General features: G+C 36.0%; 1 protein-coding gene and 1 non-coding gene across 2 annotated transcripts in view; one reads left to right on the plus strand and one right to left on the minus strand.

Moving 5' to 3' along the window:
* ADGRL3 (adhesion G protein-coupled receptor L3) overlaps positions 1–18,420 on the plus strand; it is a 1,229,798-nt gene that overhangs the window by 960,917 nt on the left and 250,461 nt on the right. The gene's annotated exons all lie outside the window — the stretch shown is intronic.
* LOC113926026 lies at positions 4,964–5,070 on the minus strand. Its single transcript, XR_003521114.1, has one exon. It is a non-coding gene; the product is annotated as a U6 spliceosomal RNA (small nuclear RNA).

Consider the following 18,420-nt stretch of genomic DNA (forward strand, 5'->3'; position numbering starts at 1 on the left):
CAAATACATCCCATGGTTATAATTGTGTATTTTAAGCTAGAGACCTTAGTTATGACTGGCAGATGAGTTTTTCCCCTGAAGCAAGTATATTTGTAAAAAAAATACTAAAAACGCTAGCAAAGGTAGACAGCTATCTAAATTTGCACACAATCTGATGAATATTAAATATTTTGGAAAGATGGCATGAATCTGCACTAAGGCCTAATTGATCTTGACTGAACATATGAAAGTCTTCACCATTGATCGAATTGATTTGAGGAATTAGGACCAGAACCAGTACATAAAATACTCTGGTAAGTAATATTCTCTAAGCAACGATTAGTTTGTTTACACTCCCTTTGATATTTGCTGTATTACACACTCAACATGAAAACTACAAGCAAAGAAAACAAGAACTAATTAAGCAAAAAAAAGTGTAAACAATTTACAAAGGAACGGTTGGGATTGGAGTGTCTGAATTGTAACTTGAATACTGTGCCTAAATGGGATTTTCTTTTATTTGGGTTTTCATAGCTTTTAAAAAACGAAGCAAAACATCGAAGTTTAGAAATGGAAAAACCACAAAATTGTGCAGTGTTTTATTCTCCACATTATCAGATATTTTCCTAGAAACCAAATGATAACCCAAACAATAAAACGCATTTCCTAAACCTCAACATTCCTCATGCGGCAGATGCTGAGGCAGAGGCAGTGATAAACAGGCAAAGTAGAAACATGTTAGGAGGCAATATCTAAAAAGGGAAGTAGGCAAACAAAGCAATATTCTTGAAATATTGCATGCCGTGTCACCTTTTTTTCTTTATTGAAAAATTTTTGTGCCCTGAGAACCTCTTATAAAATTCATCACACTATTTTTGTGATGGCGGCAGCAGAACAACAATCGTGTGATCCCATTTTGACAGACTTCAGTAACACGCAAATAACATTAACACAAGACCCTTGGTCTAAGGCAGCCGACTATGATGTACCACACAACACTAATCAATCAGAATTTCAGTTCCTTTTGTTCTGACAGGGCTTCCTAATATAAGCCATCAAAAGTAGTTTAAAACTTGATAGTCCTGCTGCCCTGTTTTTAAGAGAACAGGTACATACCTCAGCTGCTCTTTTCCTTTATTGAAAAATTGACAAAGCATCACACAATGCATCTGCCTTAAATACTTGAAGCCAACTATAAAACATCAAAATATGTGGCAATGAATGCACCAGTGATGAGGTACTCTGAAAAGAAATATGCATAGAACTGTCAAAAGGAAAAAAAAAAAAAAGACACACACACACACACACACACACACACACACACACACACACACACACACGCAACCTAACCAAACTTGAGGAGCAGGATTGAAGTTAGAAAAATAATTTTGCTAAGAACGCCAGAAATATAGTGGAAAGAAGTCTGGATTTAGTGTCAAGAGACCTGAGTTCTAGTCCTTCCTTGAAAGCTACAACCTAGGTAATGTAAGCAAGTTACCAAGTCTCTCCAGGTTTCGCTTTACACAATTAGAAGACAAGGAAGTAGACTGGATGATTTCCAAGGTTCCTTCCAAAGCAAAAATCTGATGATTTCTTGGTGATTTACAATTGTTAGAAAGAAGACAAGTAAATTCAAGTTCTTCCTTAACGATCTTCAGATGAGAATAAAATTACCTTCTTTTTTAATGTATGGAAAATATAATTGAATTATAAATGGCCACAACTCTCTCTATATGTATTTTTTGCAGCTTCTTTTTCTGACACTGGGCTTGATATTTGTCATTATCAACTTCTACAAATAAAGTATTCAATATCATCAAAATTACCATCAGATATTTTCTTTTTTTTTTTAAAGATTTTATTTATTTATTTGAGAGAGAGAATGAGATAGAGAGCATGAGAGGGGAGAGGGTCAGAGGGAGAAGCAGACTTCCTGCTAAGCAGGGAGCCCGATGTGGGACTCGATCTCAGGACTCCAGGATCATGACCTGAGCCGAAGGCAGTTGCTTAACCAACTGAGCCACCCAGGCGCCCCTACCATCAGATATTTTCAAGTACTCATGTGGCTATGAAGCAAATGAGTATGGAGTTAATAACATTATTTTCTTAGACTTCATGGCAATTAAGAGGCTCTATTGGGGACCCTGGGCGGCTCAGTGAGTTAAACGTCTGCCTTCAGCTCAGGTCATGATCCCAGAGCCCTGGGATCGTTCTCCACAAAACAGGGAGTCTATTTGTCCTTCTGCCCCTCCCCCCTCTCATGCTATCCTTGTGTTCTGTCTCTCTCAAATAAATGAAAAATAAAATCTTAATAAAAAAGAGACTCTGTAAATACTTATTGAGCTTCTACTATGTGCAAGGCACTGTTCTAGATTTTATTATTTTTTTTCAAAAGATTTTATTTATTTATTTGACAAAGAGAGAGTGGCAGGCAGAGGGAGAGGGAGAAGCAGGGAGTCCCTGTGGGGCTCCATCACAGGACTGTGGGATCATGACCTGACCGACGGAACTACCCGGGAGCCCCTGTTCTAGATTTTAACAATAAAGTGGTAAACAAGACAAGAAAGATGTTTGTTCTAACTGATCTCACATTCTTGTGGAGAAAAATAAAGAACAGATTAGTAAATTAGTAAACAGGTAAAGGAGTAAGAGTATTTCTCATGACGGTAAGTTTTATGAAGAAAGTAAATCGAACTAGATATATGAAGATGGGAGGAGGATAGTTGTTTCTACTGATTTGGAATTTCCTTTATTTTGTTAACGATTTTATTTATTTGACAGAGAGCATACGCAGGGGGAACAAGCGACACACAGAGGGAAAGGGAAAAGCAGGCTCCCCAAGGAGCGAGGAGCCCCATACAGGGCTGGATCCCATGACCCTGTGATCATGACCTGAGCTGAAGGCAGATGCTTAACCCACTGAGTCACCCAGGTGCCCCTTGAATTTCCATTATTATAGGGATATTTTGACTTCTTTATTATGTGATTAATAGCCACCAGTTAAAAAAAAAAAAAATTCAACCTGGATAACCAGATACCTATTTTCACACCCAACACAGAAACCAGTTTAACCCAGTGGATGTAACTCTGTGCTGCTCGACCCTGTCCCCAACTATTTTCCATTTATACTTAAAGCTGGAATCTTAGATATCAAAATGGATCTCTAGGGTAAATCTGGAGATAAAATTTACCATTTTAATCTATATAGTAGATGATGTGAAATATTTAACATAAATGAAGGAGGATGATTAAAATTAAGTTAGTATTTTTTTCCTTTCCCATAAAGACTTGTGCTACTGAAATGGGGTGAGTGTTGAGGTAAAACCACCACTTTTTTAAAATTTGGTTTGTCTTTATGAGGTACTTTTTCATTTGGAAACATATTAACTGATCGAGAGAGAGAGAGAGAGATTGCAGGTGAAAACAGTGAAAACTATTAAAGAATTAGAAAATATAATATGATCACATAGAGAGGGAGGACTCCAGGTTCAATGTAGTCCCCTGAAGGCCACTGAAGAGTTCTTGTTTTCTCTGTAACAACTGGTGAAACAAAAAACCCTTTAGATTCTTTATAATTCCCTATTTCATTGTGTGAGTAGGAATGAGGTTTTCTAGGTTATAGGTCCCTGTGAATTCCATCTGTTCTATGTTGGAACTCTGCAATCTCTAACTGCACTTGGGAAGGAATGGGCTCAACCCTGGGCATCTGTGCAGCTTATAGCTTAATAGAGAGTTGCAGGTGCAACTCACAGCTCTGGGCTAGGTACTCTCCTGAGTGTATTTTCAGCTTTAAGGGGAATTAGCAACTTCTTTTTTTTTTTTTTTTAAGATTTTTATTTATTTATTTGACAGAGAGAGACACAGCGAGAGAGGGAACACAAACAGGGGGAGTGGGAGAGGGAGAAGCAGGCTTCCCGCTGAGCAGGGAGCCTGATGTGGGGCTCGATCCCAGGACCCTGGGACCATGACCAGAGCCGAAGGCAGATGCTTAACGACTGAGCCACCCAGGCACCTCGGAATTAGCAACTTCTACAATGGCATTGGGAAGAGTAATTATTAGTGGTCAGAACCAAAAATTGGACCCCAATTCTAAAGACTTACAATAAATAATACTAGTTGTGTCTTAGGCTTGCATGCAAAATGCTTTACATGTCATTTCAATTAATATTTCTAACAATCCATGCAGGTAGGTAGTATTATCATTAGCACAGAAAGATTAAATAATTTGTTCAAGTGGAGAGCTGTCATTTAAGTGTAGATTTTTAACTTAAATTATTTTGTTCTTGGCCACTATGTGTGTCAACAGGTATGTTATTTTGTTTTTGTAAGAGTCATAGATTGTTTCCTCATGTAAAATAGGAATAATAGGGACACTTGGGTAGCTCAGTCAGTTAAGCATCTGACTTCTACTCAGATCATGATCTCAGGGTCGGGGGATCAAGCCCCGCATCTGGTTTCCTGTTTAGCAGGGAGTCTGTTTCTCCCTTTCCCTCTGCCCCTCCCCCTGCTCATGTTCTCTTTCTCTCAAGCAAATAAACAAAATCTTAAAAAAATAGGAATAATAATATTTCCTTTTCCTCATATATATGAATATAACCTATATATTCATATACACATTATATCTCTATCTTGGTCTCTGTCTCTAGCTCATCATTTAGGACAAAGCCTGACCAATGATAGGTTCCTTTTTTTTTTTTGCTGTCTAGTAAGGTGTATTTATTTATTTATTTATTTATTAACATATAATGTGTTATTTGTTTCAGGGGTACAGGTCTGTTATTCATGAGTCTTACACAAGTCACAGTGCTCACCATAGCACATACCCTCCCAATGTCCATCACCCAGCCACACCATCCCTCTTACCCCCCTCCACTCAACAATCCTCAGTTTGTTTCCTGAGATTAAGAGTCTCTTATGGTTTGTCTCCCTCTCTGGTTTCGTCTTGTTTCATTTTTCCCTCCCATCCCCTATGATCCTCTGTCTTAAAAATATGGAACGCTTCATGAATTTGTGTGTCATCCTTGTGCAGGGGCCATGCTAGTCTTCTCTGTATCATTCCAATTTTAGTATATGTGCTGCTGAAGCGAGCACCAATGATAGGTTCTTAATAAGCCACAGTTCATCTTTTCTTATGCAAAAGACCTACTTTGTTCAACTGAAACCAGAGAGAAAAGCAAGAATTTGGAATCTATTAGTGACAGATACTTTTGGTTTAGTTTAGATCTGAAAAATGCAATGAATTTACTTAAGACAAAGTCAGGCCTTTTTCTGATATCTCACACCATGACTAGACTATAAAAATCTTGTTACCAATCATTTATGAATTCCTACTTAGTCATAATTTTTTGTTCATCCTGATAATAATACAAAACAGTTATTATTGCTTTCTTTTTAAAGGTGAGAAGATAAGAGGGTTTAAAGAGGTTAAATGTCTTATCCTAAATCACACAGATAGTGACAGGAAGGGTATGTTTGTCTAAGTGCAAGTCTCATGATATTTTTCTAAATCGTATCACCTCTGCGGCAGATGGATCCTAAGGTAGCCCCCATGATTCTTATCCCTTGATGTTCATGTCCTTTGAGTATAGGTAGGAGCGGTGACTTGCTACTGGACGACAGAATATGGCAAAAGTTAATGGATTTCACAGATGTAATTAAAGTCCTAAATCAGTTGAATTTGCATTAATCAAAAGAGAGATTATCTTGGGTGGACCTGATCTAAATATACAAAAGCCCTTAAAATAGAGACTGGACTTTCTCTGACTGAATGATTCTCCTTGTGGGCTTGATGAAGTAAACAGCCATGTTAGAGAAGCCTACAAGGCAAGAAACTGTGGAAGGCCTCAAGGACCTGAAAGCATCCCCTAACCAACAGTCAGAAAAATATGAGACCCTGAGTCATATAGCTGCAAGGAAATGAATTTTGTCAACAACTTAAATTAGCCCTCAGATGAAATCTTCTTCAGGCAAGCCACCAGATGAGAACACAGCCTGGCTGTCCCGTTGATTATAGTTATGTGAAATGCTGAGGACAGCATGCCTCCAAGCTGTACCTGATTCCTCATCTACAGAGATTGTGAAATAGTAACATGTGTTGTTTTAAGTTGCTAAATTCGTAGTAATTTGTTATGCAGCAATAGAAAACTAATATAATCCCAGAAGTATTCATTCAATTAATAGTTGTGGAGTATTTTCTATGTGCAAAGTACTATGCTAAGGCCATATTAAATGCAAAAAATAAAGTTATTTTCTAGAATTCCTGCTGTCAAAAAATTATAGCTGCAAATAATAGAATCATGTTGGCACCCTGGTACCCTTCAGCTTCTTCTAGGACATTCTATTAGCCTTTATTAGGAATCCTTAATAATCAAAACATAACAGGGAGTGATATCTATTTTCTAAGGACTTTTCTTAAGTATTTATTTCAATGCCAGTCAGTTAACATATAGTGTTACATTAGTTTCAGGTGTACAATATAATGATTCAACTATTCCATACATCACCCTGTGCTCATCACAAGTGTACTTCTTAATTCCCATTACCTATTTAACCCATTTCCCCTATCCACATCCCATCTGGTAACCAACAGTATGTTCCTACATTTAAGAGTCTATTTCTTGGTTTGTCTCTCTTTCTTTCTTATTTTCCCTTTGCTCATTTGTTTTGTTTCTTAAAATACACATACAAGAGATCGTATGGTATTTGTCTTTCCCTGACTTATTTCACTTAGCATAATATTATGCTCCATCCATGTACTATAGATGGCAAGATTTCGTTCTTTTTTTATAGCTAAGTAATATTCCATTGTTTATGTATACCGTATCTTTATTCATTTATCAATTGATGGACACTTGGGCTGCTTCCATACTGTGGCTATTATAGGTAACATTGGGGTGCATGTATCCATTTGAACTAGTATTTTTGTATTCCTTGGCTAAATCCCCCATAGTGCAATTACTGGATTATAGGGTAGTTCTATTTTAACTTTTTGAGGAACCTCCATACTGTTTTCCACAGTGGCTGCATGAGTTTGCATTCCCACCAACACACAAGTGTTTCTTTTCCTCCACATCGTTGCCAAGACCTGTTGTTTCCTGCATTATTGATTTTAGCCATGGAGGGATGATATCTCATTGTAGTTTTGATTTGTATTTCCCTGATGATAAGTGATGATGAGCATCTTTTCATGGGTCTGTTGGCCATCTGTATGTCTTCTTTAGAGAAATGTCTCTTCATGTCTTCAGCCCATGTTTTAATTGGGTTATTTGGTTTTGGGTTTTGAGTTGTATAAGTTCTTTATATGTTTTGGATACTAACCCTTTATTAGATATGTCATTTACAAATGTCTTCTGCCATTCTGTAGGTTGCCTTTTAGTTTTGTTGAATGTTTCCTTCTCTGTGCAGAAGGAAATATTTTGATATGGTTCCAATAGTTTATTTTTGCTTTTGTTTTCCTTGCCTTAGGGGACATATCTAGAAAAAAAGTTGTTACAGCTATTTCCTGAATTCTAACAAGGATTGAGTTAAGAAAAATACCTTCAAATAAAGGGATATTAATTTGGATATGAGTTTTTTTCTATTTCATATGAGCTCATGACATCCAAAGATATCCAAATTAGATAAATATTTTATGATAAGTTCAAGTTTGGTTCCATTTGAACAGTATAGCTTCTGAATTAAAGTGTCTCTTGAGTTTCTTTTAAATTTTAAAAATGTATCACTTTTTTGACAGTCATAAAATAGTTCCTATGTTCCCTGATTTTGAACAACATAGTACCTAAGCTGAAGAAATAACAAGAGATGTAATAAATTCAATACTAATTTACATGAAGTTATATTAGAAGGGATTTTATTTGGATTCTAATCATTGAAATCTTGGGGAAAAAAGATTACTAAATTTAATTCATTGCTCATTTGTTTTGTTTCTTAAAATACACATACAAGAGATCATATGGTATTTGTCTTTCCCTGACTTATTTCACTTAGCATAATATTAAATAAGTATGTTCTTATCATGATCTGAATTTGTGCTTCATAATTGTGATGGGATTTTCAACACTGATTTTCACTCAAATTTGTTTGCATGCTGTAAAAATCAGTTGAGCCCTATAGGTTATTCTTATGTTATAGGGTATATCAATTTAATCTCCAGAGGAAATGTTGAATTCTTACATTGGAGTGATTTTAGATCTTGGGCTTTTGAGTAAGAACTGCAGAAAATATTTCCTTATACTTTGTTAACCTGAAAATAAATAGCTCTTATAGAAGATGTCTCATGTTTTTGGGTCTTTTTCTGAAACCCAAGTACAACTAGATAATATTAAACATAAGTATGCCCAGATTGTTTGCTAACATCAAATACAGAAAAAATGAAAATTATCATAAGTTATCAATAAGAGGTAAAAGTTCTAAAGTGAAATTATGCAATAGTGGGTACATAAATACAAGATCTCAGAATAAGTGAGACAGATTAATTATAGAAACACAATAATGGATTCAAATTTTGCCCCCCTTTAAATATTTAACTTTTCTATTAATGCCTACCTTATATATTCCTAATAAAAACAGAACATCAATGAGCAAACAACCTTCAGGTAATATCTCACTTTAGTGAAAAATATCTTCTTTAATCTTAATCTCTCAGAGAAAATTTTCTTTTCCCTTGCTTCTTTACTTGATTTGCACTAAAAATGTATGGCAAAGAAAAAAACACACTTTTTTTTTCTCTTAGTAAACCAACAAAACTGGTAGGAAGCTTTGAAATAGCAACATAAAATTTTCTTTGTTCTATCTAGCCAATCTCTGTTTTTATATAAACTTTTTTAAAGATTTTATTTATTTGTTAGAGAGAGAGCACACACAGAGGAGAATGAGAGGGAGAAGCAGACTCCCTGCTGAGCAGGGAGCCTGATGTGGGGCTCCATCCCAGGACCCTGAGATCATGACCTGAGCCAAAGGCAGCCGCTTAACCAATTGAACCACCCAGGCGCCTCCTATCTAACCAATCTTAAAGCAAAAAGAAAAAACAACCCTCAAAAACCAAAAACCAAACCAAAACAAAAAACTAGTCATCAATACAGCCTACCCTTTTTTTCCGAGTTTGTCACTCCTACTAGAAGTAACTGCTAGGCTTGATTTCCTCCATTAATGAAATCTGTTCATAAAGAGTATAATTTTCCCAATAACACTCCTGGAGAGATTTTTGCTTCAACAAACCCATCTTTCAAAGTCTCAGAGCTGCAGTCCTTGTGTCCAACATGTACCATCGAGAAATTTCATTTCCAATCAGCTCTCCTACTAGAGTAGTGTCTGTAGTCTTTGAAAAGGTACTATATGGAATGAAATAGAGGAAATAGAGGAGGAAGTCAAGTGAACATTCTTTTCCTTTTGGTTTATCTACATTTGGAAGATCTCTCTTTCCATGTAAAATACATGAGAGGAAACATGAGTGTTTGGATGCTTTTCATTGTCTTATGGGGTTTTTGTTTTTGCTTGCTTTATCTTTCTTTATCATAATGGAAGATTCTCCATGGATCTCTGAGTTACGTGTTTTGCTAGTTAAATCAATAAAACCCTTTATTTGAAGAAAGAATTGCATTACAGTGTTGTCAATAATGAATGGTTATTGCAAGAAGGAGCTCAGAGAAAATAATTAAGAAGTGGAAATCTCTTAAGAAAACTTCTGCAAACCAATTATAGATGTAATCTATTTATGTAAATGATAGGCTTACATTGTATAGCACCTTTCAGCCAAATAGATTACTAGGCACTTAACAATTGTGACTACTATACTCATGAATGTGTAGAGTATTCTTCCCTTTCTCTGAAGTTGTTTTCATGATGAAATGTTGGATCTGCTTAATCAAGTTTGGTATGGATTATTTAGGCAAGAAATATAAAAGAATGAATGATCCATTTGAGACAGTTAAATTACATCACAGTGGTTCAGTGTGTACATCTCCACAACTGGGATCTGCAAAGTCTGTAACTAGTACAGAGAATAAAAATGACTCTTAAAAAAAATGACCGTTTACTCTCCTGTTATGTCTCCTCTGTTGTAATGTGTCAATTGCTTGACACATTTACATACTACAGCTGCCTCAGCTTTTCTTTGCCGCATGCCAAATTCTCTTCATTTGAGCATTTTCAATCAGAAGAATGAGAAGTTCCATTCCATATGGTTACCTTAACTTTCCCTTCACCAAATTGCAGTAGTTTCTAGTTATTTGAGTGTCTCGTGTTCTCCTATTTTATAAAATCCCAATTTCAGCCTCCATCCTCCATATTAGGAGCCACCTATTCTCTTCACTCATTTCCTATAGCGTAAAAATGAATTTCTCTACATGTGTCAAATATAGAAACTTACATAGATTCTGTATTCAAACCAAAATGGATTTGTAATTAAAATAACTTCAAGGTCTGTTGTTGCTATGTGGACATGGATTAATTACAAATGGCATGGGGTAAATAAACTGAAAATATTGGAAAGATGTGTGTTATCCAGAGGATGATTTGTTTAGGACAGTTGAAGAATGTATTAAGAAGTAAGTGCTGACTCTCGAAAAAGAATATTAAGACAAGAGAAGTTATTGAAATGTGCTCTAGAATAACTGGTAAAGCAAGGGTGGAAGCAAATTAGATTCTCAAAAATTGACTCCAGTATACTCTTATTGAGTATTGTCAGGATGAAAGGGTAGAATTACACAGAGGCACAGTCACTCAGGACTGACTGTGTTCTGGTCAGATAGAAAAAGAAATAGGGCATAGCCTTTGCATCTGATTAATTGGTGCTTTTGAGTTCATATGGCTAACTGTAATGACAAAGAAAAAGAAGAAAAGTTCTTTATGGGTTTCAGTCAGACAAAATAAAAGCCTACTACTGAGGATTAAACAAGGAGAGGTAAATAGTATTATCATTTTTCTGGCTAATTTACAGTTTGTGACTTTAAATATATTTTGATAGTAAAGCAGGCATAATTTTAATTTTAAACCTGGAAACTTCTATAAGGCAGAGTAATAAACAAAATTCTCTCAGGGCAGGTACATGCCTATTTTATATCTTTCTGACTTTAAAAGTTAATTGGCTCCTAAAGCATGACATTGGATTTATCTCCTTACCAGAGTGGGTGAAAGGGATGATTTAAGGATAATTTGAAATTACAAAGGGCTTCACAAATTAAGTTAATTCTCTCCTGCGATAGCCTTTCTGGGTCAAAAAATATTGTCCTCTTATAAATGGTAGTTAAAATTGAGATGTAGTTAAAATAAATAAATTAACATAGGGGAAAAAATCAAGATTAACATTATATTGGGCTTGTAGACTGATGTTAAAATCTCTCCTTCCCTGTGAAAGGTAACACTCTTTAGAGTTATGGTTTCTTAGGATATGTACTTTTGTATCATCATCATCATTGTCACCATTAACAACATCATCACCACCATTTTCATTGTTATTACAATACTAGTCATATTAGCATTCCATATTGAAATATTCTTAGTAACACTCTCCAGATGCTGACAGGATATGTTAGATAGGCTACTTCTAAACAGTTGCAGTTTCCCTTTCTCTGTTCTGGTCTATGCGTGAAAATAGTAAAAAGAGGTGTGGAAGGCAAAAGGACAACCATTTCTTTGAGATGTCTTTCAGAATGTGAGCTAAGGAAGCACTAAGTAATACAGCTCCTTGTTGAACTCTGCACTTAATTTTCTTTCCTCTTTTATTTTTTCTGAGCTCTAATTATAGATTTAATTTTCTTATATTGTTCTGCATAATTGACATTAGGATTTGTCCTGAGTTCCAAGCACTAGGTAATACTTAGCTTATAGTTTTTTTTTTTTTAGTTAAAATCTGGTACAAAAGAATGCTTTTTAATGAAAATCTTTTTGTATAACTTTGTTGTTCTAGCCTTTTCTTTTCTCTTATGTTTTTTGAACTGTATGATTCAAGTAATTTGAAAGGGTCCCTTCTGCTTATTCTAACATTAAAATTTTGTATATGCTTACTAGGAAGAATTAAGACAAATGATTTACTTGGTTTAGTTGTTTATTGTAGAAACATTCCTAAAAAGGACAGTATTTATTTTCCAAACAGATCAGTAGTGACAGTATTAAATTTTGAGCCTTATGACCGTGGAAGGTTGAAGGTTAAAGAAATCCTCCAACACTTTTGTGTTGCGGAAAAGTCCTCTCTGGAAAGAACCATCCCTCCCCACATGACCTGGATAAGACTGGTTTACCTATGACAGGGCCAGACACAGACCCTCCAAAGTCCCATTTTTTTGTCTTCTAAATGCTTGGCTGAACTGCGTGTCCTGCTGATCAATCAGAACAAAGTTCTTGTTAACCAACGTTTGGTTAAGTTTCTTTCCTTCCCCTAAGCCCTTAGATATTGATGTACCCTCAGCTTGACTCATCATACAACCTTCCTTAACTCCCTCTCTCAAGCTATTTTTGGGGCTTGAGGGTAAAACATTTTCTGATTTAATATCTACTATCCTTTCATTCCACTTCCCTATGCATTTTAGCCTTATTTACTCCTTATAACAGAAAAACCTTTTCCTGCCTGAACTTTCAGACCCTTACGGATCTGTGGTCAGAGCTTCTTCCCATTGCTATAGCCTCCTCCCCAAATTACGAAATCTCTTGCCTTCGCTTACAATAGTTTTTTCTGATAAAGTCTTTCCTTACCAATGTGCAGAGTTGTTTGTGTTTGACAGCTGTCTGTTTTTGTTGGTTCAGGATAGCATTATATTCAACTGGTGCCTTAAAAATGGTAAATTAAATTAAGGTAACTAAATATCTATAGTAAGTTATTCTCAAAGGGATTAATATATAAATGACTGTGCCAATTATCAGTGTATCAGTCGTTCATCTCCCCTTGTCTACCTTCCGTTGTGATACCGGAGTTGGGGTCTATCACCTGCTTTGCCAGCAGGCCAAATGTTAAGCTTCATCAATAGAAAGCACTAGAGTGGTCCTGCAGGTGATAGCAGGAAGAAGATACTTTCTTTCCAGGTTTAAGGTCTCTATTTTTATTATTGAGCCTGGGACTCTAGGAGCCTATGCAGACAAGCTCCAGCCATGCTCTCTGGCCGTGTTCTTTCCACCAGCAGCCCTTCTGAAGGCTCCAGTCTTCAGCCCTGATGGCTGGTTACTTCTACAGACTATTGTCAGCTCAAGTCTTCTGACAAGTTTCTTCACCACTTGCAGGTTGTGTGTCTTGTGGCAGCTCTCCTCTCTTTCAGAAGTCTGAGTCTGGCTGGGCCGCAGTGTCTCCCAGTTCTTAGTGCCTTAATTGTTTCTCCTCCTCAATCCAGAGGAAGTAGCTGCTTTTGTGTATATGACTCTAGATCTCTCAAAGTCCACTTGTGTTACTTTTACTAGTTAACCACTTTTTACTGGTAAATAATTTTTATGTTAAAATTTATCTTTTCTAATAGCCAGTTTAGTTTCCAAGTCTTAACTGCCTTGACAGACAAAAGGGGTGAGTAATAAAATATTCTGCAAGTATTCTTGTTCTCAGTTTTCAGTATTTTTGGTCTTAATCATTCCTCCAATCTTATCTATCTCAGTAAAACTTAGCCAACTTATAAATCATATGCCCAACTGTTTAGTCCAGAAATCTGGGAGTCATCCTGACACTTCCCTTTCTCTCTTCCCCTAAATTCAGTTCACCATCAAATCCTGTGGATTCTATGTCCACATGTATCCCACATTGTAAACTTTTCCAATTTTGCCTCTCTGCTCCACCATCCTACATTACTGATAGGCTCTTAAGTGTTTCCTTTTCTGATATTATTTCTCAATCAGCTTATACAACACTGACAGACTGATCTTTTAGAATACAAATTGGATCATGTTATCACCTAATTAAAATATTTCAATGGTTTACCATTGCACTTACAATAAAATTAAAACTCACTAACATATGTCCATAGGCTACTATCATGATCTGACTACTGACTACCTCTTCCCTCATACTTCATTTACATTATCTTGCCCTGCTTCTCTCTCTCTCTCTTTTGGTAGAAAAAAATAACATTTTTAATTTCAGGGTAAACCATAGTGTTATTTTTTTTGGAGTCATTTAAAATGTCACTGAAATTTGCCAGTGTATTTCCAACCACACACATTATTCAACCTAAGTGACAACAGTGGACAGCTTTGTCCTATGCTTACAACGACAACTGCATGATGACTGTGCCTGGCTTTCAAAGATTGTAAAATACCATTGACTGTGAGACATAATAGAAAAATGAGGTGGAATAAAATGTGAAAAAATTGTGTTTTCAAACTGATAAAGTACTAGCTACAATTGTGTTATTATTTATGTAATGCCTGCCTCTTGGCTAGACTGAAAGCCATGTGGTCTTGGTGGACCATTTAATTTCTAGCACCTACTGTACTTTCAGGCATTTAGGGTGTGTCCCATAAATATCAGGTAGATAAATAAATATGTTCAACACTTTAAGTACTTAGTGATACAATACAAGGTCATTTTTTTCAAAGGGGGAGAGAGAAAATGGTGGCTGTTTTTAGCCAACGTGACTAGCTACACCTCTATGAATAATAGAGGTAACCCAAGTAAGTACAACCCAGCTGGGTACTAGAGAACCAAAAAAAAAAGAGTCTTTTAGTCTCATAGAACCTTACCACAAAGGGAGCAGTATACAAGTTTTGGATGCACTGGTTGCTGGGAGATCTTTCCCTTCCTGTATTTTCTCAACAAAGCCTACAGGTTGTGACTTTAAATTGCAAAGACAAACTATATGTCACAGGGGCCACAAAGCAATAATTAGAGCTTGAGATTTTTGCTTTATAATTTTAGTGTTGAGCATTAAATTGACATATTAAATCAGTAGCCAACATGATTGCTCCACTTCATCTTGCTATTAGCTGTATTTAGGACCAAAGAAAAAACACCATAGAGGAGATAATTTACTCTATTTATGTGGTATATCCATTAGTTGTAGGGCCACCCCCATCTCTCTTCTGATACATGGCTTCAAATCATGTCTCATTTATTAATTATATATGCCTTGACTGTGGATGTTGACTTCAGAAGCTATTCAACATGTTCATTCATAGAGGAGTGGTGAATATTTATTGATGAACAGATAAATGAAGCAGGGGGGCTCTAGTTCAATGGTACTATTGCTTCTTATTGAAAGGAGTAGAATAAGCTTTGAATGAGAGTGCCACACATCCCAAGGTCAAAGTCACTAAAGAAAACTTGTATATGGGTGCTTTATTGTGGAGAAACTGTTGACACTGAAAGAGAGAAGAACTCGAGACACCAGAGAAATTTTAAGACATTAGAAGAATGAAGTTTAGGAGATTATTTTAACTCCGGAAATAGCAGCAAGCACACTGGGGAAGTAACAAGGAGTATAAAAGGGACTTACGTAAAAGGAGGCAAGGTCATTGGAGCCAAACTAGATCTATACGACAGGCTAAAAATACAGACTTATTTATTCATTGGAAAAATACTTTTTTTGTACTTGCAATACCTCACAGTAAAAAAAAAAAAAAAGAAAGAAAATAAAAGAAAGAGGACAAAAATCCCTGCTCTATATAGAGCTCATATTCTAGCAGATACACTCAGAACTTACTCCTTTTAAAATGCTATTATAAAGACAGCAATATGTGTATTATTACTAGATTGACGTGGGTCAGAGAAACCTAATAGAAAAGATGTGACGTCATGGAGTAAACTGAAGTGATGCTTCAAGAAAGCCTGGATCTAAAGGAGTATTGAGAGGTTTCCCCTGTTAAACTTCAGGCATGAAGTCAATAAATTACAGCCTAGGCTAATCATTCATTGAGGAATGGGACATATTAACATGGTAAGAAAAAAAAATTGGGATAGATTTGGAAGGAGCCTGAAAAGATAATTGTAACATATCTTATCATTTTTAGATTAGTTCTCATATGACACACAACCTTAAATAGCACACCAGGGAAATGTATACAGTTAGTACTCTCTGGAAAGGCAGAGGGAATATGAAATATATGAAAGGGAAACCAGGCAGGACCTTAACAGATAGAATCTAATCCTCAGTTATTTGAGCATTTAATACTAACACTAACTTAAAAATATATTATCTTGACAAAGAGCAAAGACAGAAAAAAGAATAAAGTACACTTAGAAGAGGGATAACTTGAGAAGATTAAAATATGGAGCCTGCCTAAAAGAAGAGATAATGGAGAAAAAGAGAGCACTGGCGAAATAAAATGTTTCTACTACTGTTAAAGTACTAGAAATTATTCAAGGTATAGAAAATGGAAAAATTGTCAAAAGGGAAATTTTTGTGGTCGATTTATGGTCCTCTTCAGAATTTCGATACACACATTTCAGAAGGATCAGTTGTACTTTGATTCAAGATTCTGCTGAGGATAATTTTCCAGCCGGGGTAAAAAAGTAGTGCGAGGAGAAGCTTTTAAGCGGGTTTGTCAGGGGCAGGCAATTTACAGAGCAAGAGGCAGTGGTGAAGGGTTTAAAATGCCAGATGGGGAAGCGGGGAACTTACCATACAAGAGCCAGGGATTGTGGGCATCTGGAGACTTCCACATTTTACATGAGAATGAGTCGTTATGAGTGTCACCTTCCAGGAAAGGAGTCCCCATCTTCCTTCTCCACTTCTTGAGATAGGGTAAACCTAGTGATATAACAAACCACTTATTCTATCCATTGATACAGATTGTGAACTCCATCAGTCCCCGCAGACAAATTTGTACCCTGTTGAGCTGAAACCAAGAGGATTTTCCCTTCATTCTCATGAAATCTTTGTGGTCTGAAACTTTCTTCGGATAACAGGAATTTCTGGCAATATTAGTATAAAGATAATACTAAAAATATGTTGCCTATGGACACTTAAGAATTTCTTTTGTTTTTTTTTTTAATTTTGTGGGTAGAGGGCTGGTATTGCAGTGACAAGAGATGTCTAGTAATTGTTAAAGACTCTTTTCAACAATATGTACATATAATAATAATTTTATTGATTATTCTTAGTATGTACCAGGCGCTGTTATTTTAAGATTTTATAATTTAAAACATAAATAGACTTGGGGTTCAATGAATTCAACTTTAAAGCCTAAATTTTTTTTTTTTCATTCCTGGAAAAAACAGCCTAAAGAACAATTACCTGGGATTCCATGAGAACTCTCTGGCTGAGAGTGATCAGAATAAGAATTTGAGGATGGTTATTTTGTAGTTTATTTCTTGAGCTTTTAGTAATTTTGAAGTGGAATTAAAGTTTGGACTTTAATTTCTTCTTGGACTTCGATAAAAGGGAGAGGAATTAATAGTATTTAAATGTCAGGCATTTAAATATTGTGGTCTTTTTAGGTATTTCTGCCACCATTGAGCTGATTATCAAATTTCTCATAAGCTATCATCAGTATTTGCAACAAGATATAACATTTAGGATGGGAATTATTCTAGGAAGCAATTTTATTTTATTTTACTTGGCCTTTGAGAGCAGTGTGGCCTTGAAATTAATTTTGTGTAATATTTTGACTTAATAATCTAATACTTTCTTGAGGCAAAAGCTAAACCACATCCAGTGGTCCCAGGATGATATTCAAAAAAGCTTTCTCTGGTATAGGGCTTTAGGAAGTGGGAGTGGAACCAGCTGAGAGAATGATGGTCTTCTCTACCCAGGGGTACAGCCACATCCCTGTTTTTAATCATAAAGGGTTAATTGGTAAGACCCATAGGTTAAGAGAATGCAATCTGGGGAGTGAAAGAGTGCAACTTATTTCCCTATAAATCTATTTCCTGGAGAAATCATTTATTCCGGCCCTTGGGAGAGAACAGTATTGTGATATTAACTTTTGCTTCTCTTCCAGTCTCCTAAGGCTTTCCCCTGCAAATTGCCTAAAGCAGTTTAGGAGAAAACAAATTGATCAACATGATAATTATTGTTGAAAACTGAGTCTCAGTTACTAGTGTTTTGAGTATTGGTAATTTAGGTGTATTGTGTTGTGGTTTTTCTAAATTTTTATGGATCTCTACATATTTTTATTTTAGATTTCCCTCAGTTTTGTACTTTAATCAATTTTAAGTATATGTATATTATTATTTGTAACATAAACTTGGGCCAATTTTATTTTATTTCTTTTAAAGATTTATTTATTTATTTATTTGTCAGAGAGAGAGAAAGGGAACACAAGCAGGGGGAGCAGCAGGCAGAGGGAGAAGCAGGCTCCCCGCTGAGTGAGAAGCCCAATGCGGGACTTGATCCCAGGACCCTGAGATCATGACCTGAGCCAAAGGCAGAAGCCTAACAGACTGAGGCCCTCAGGCTTCCCTAGGGCCAATTTTAATACCAAACAGCAGGATATTAGTTGGAAAACACAGAATATCTAACTCTAGTGCACTGGATGGACCGATGTTAACAGTAGTATCTCAGGGAGAACACTTTGAAGATTCCACAACTG

This window comes from Zalophus californianus, chromosome 2 (assembly GCF_009762305.2).
Source record: "Zalophus californianus isolate mZalCal1 chromosome 2, mZalCal1.pri.v2, whole genome shotgun sequence".
Classification (NCBI taxonomy): domain Eukaryota; kingdom Metazoa; phylum Chordata; class Mammalia; order Carnivora; family Otariidae; genus Zalophus; species Zalophus californianus.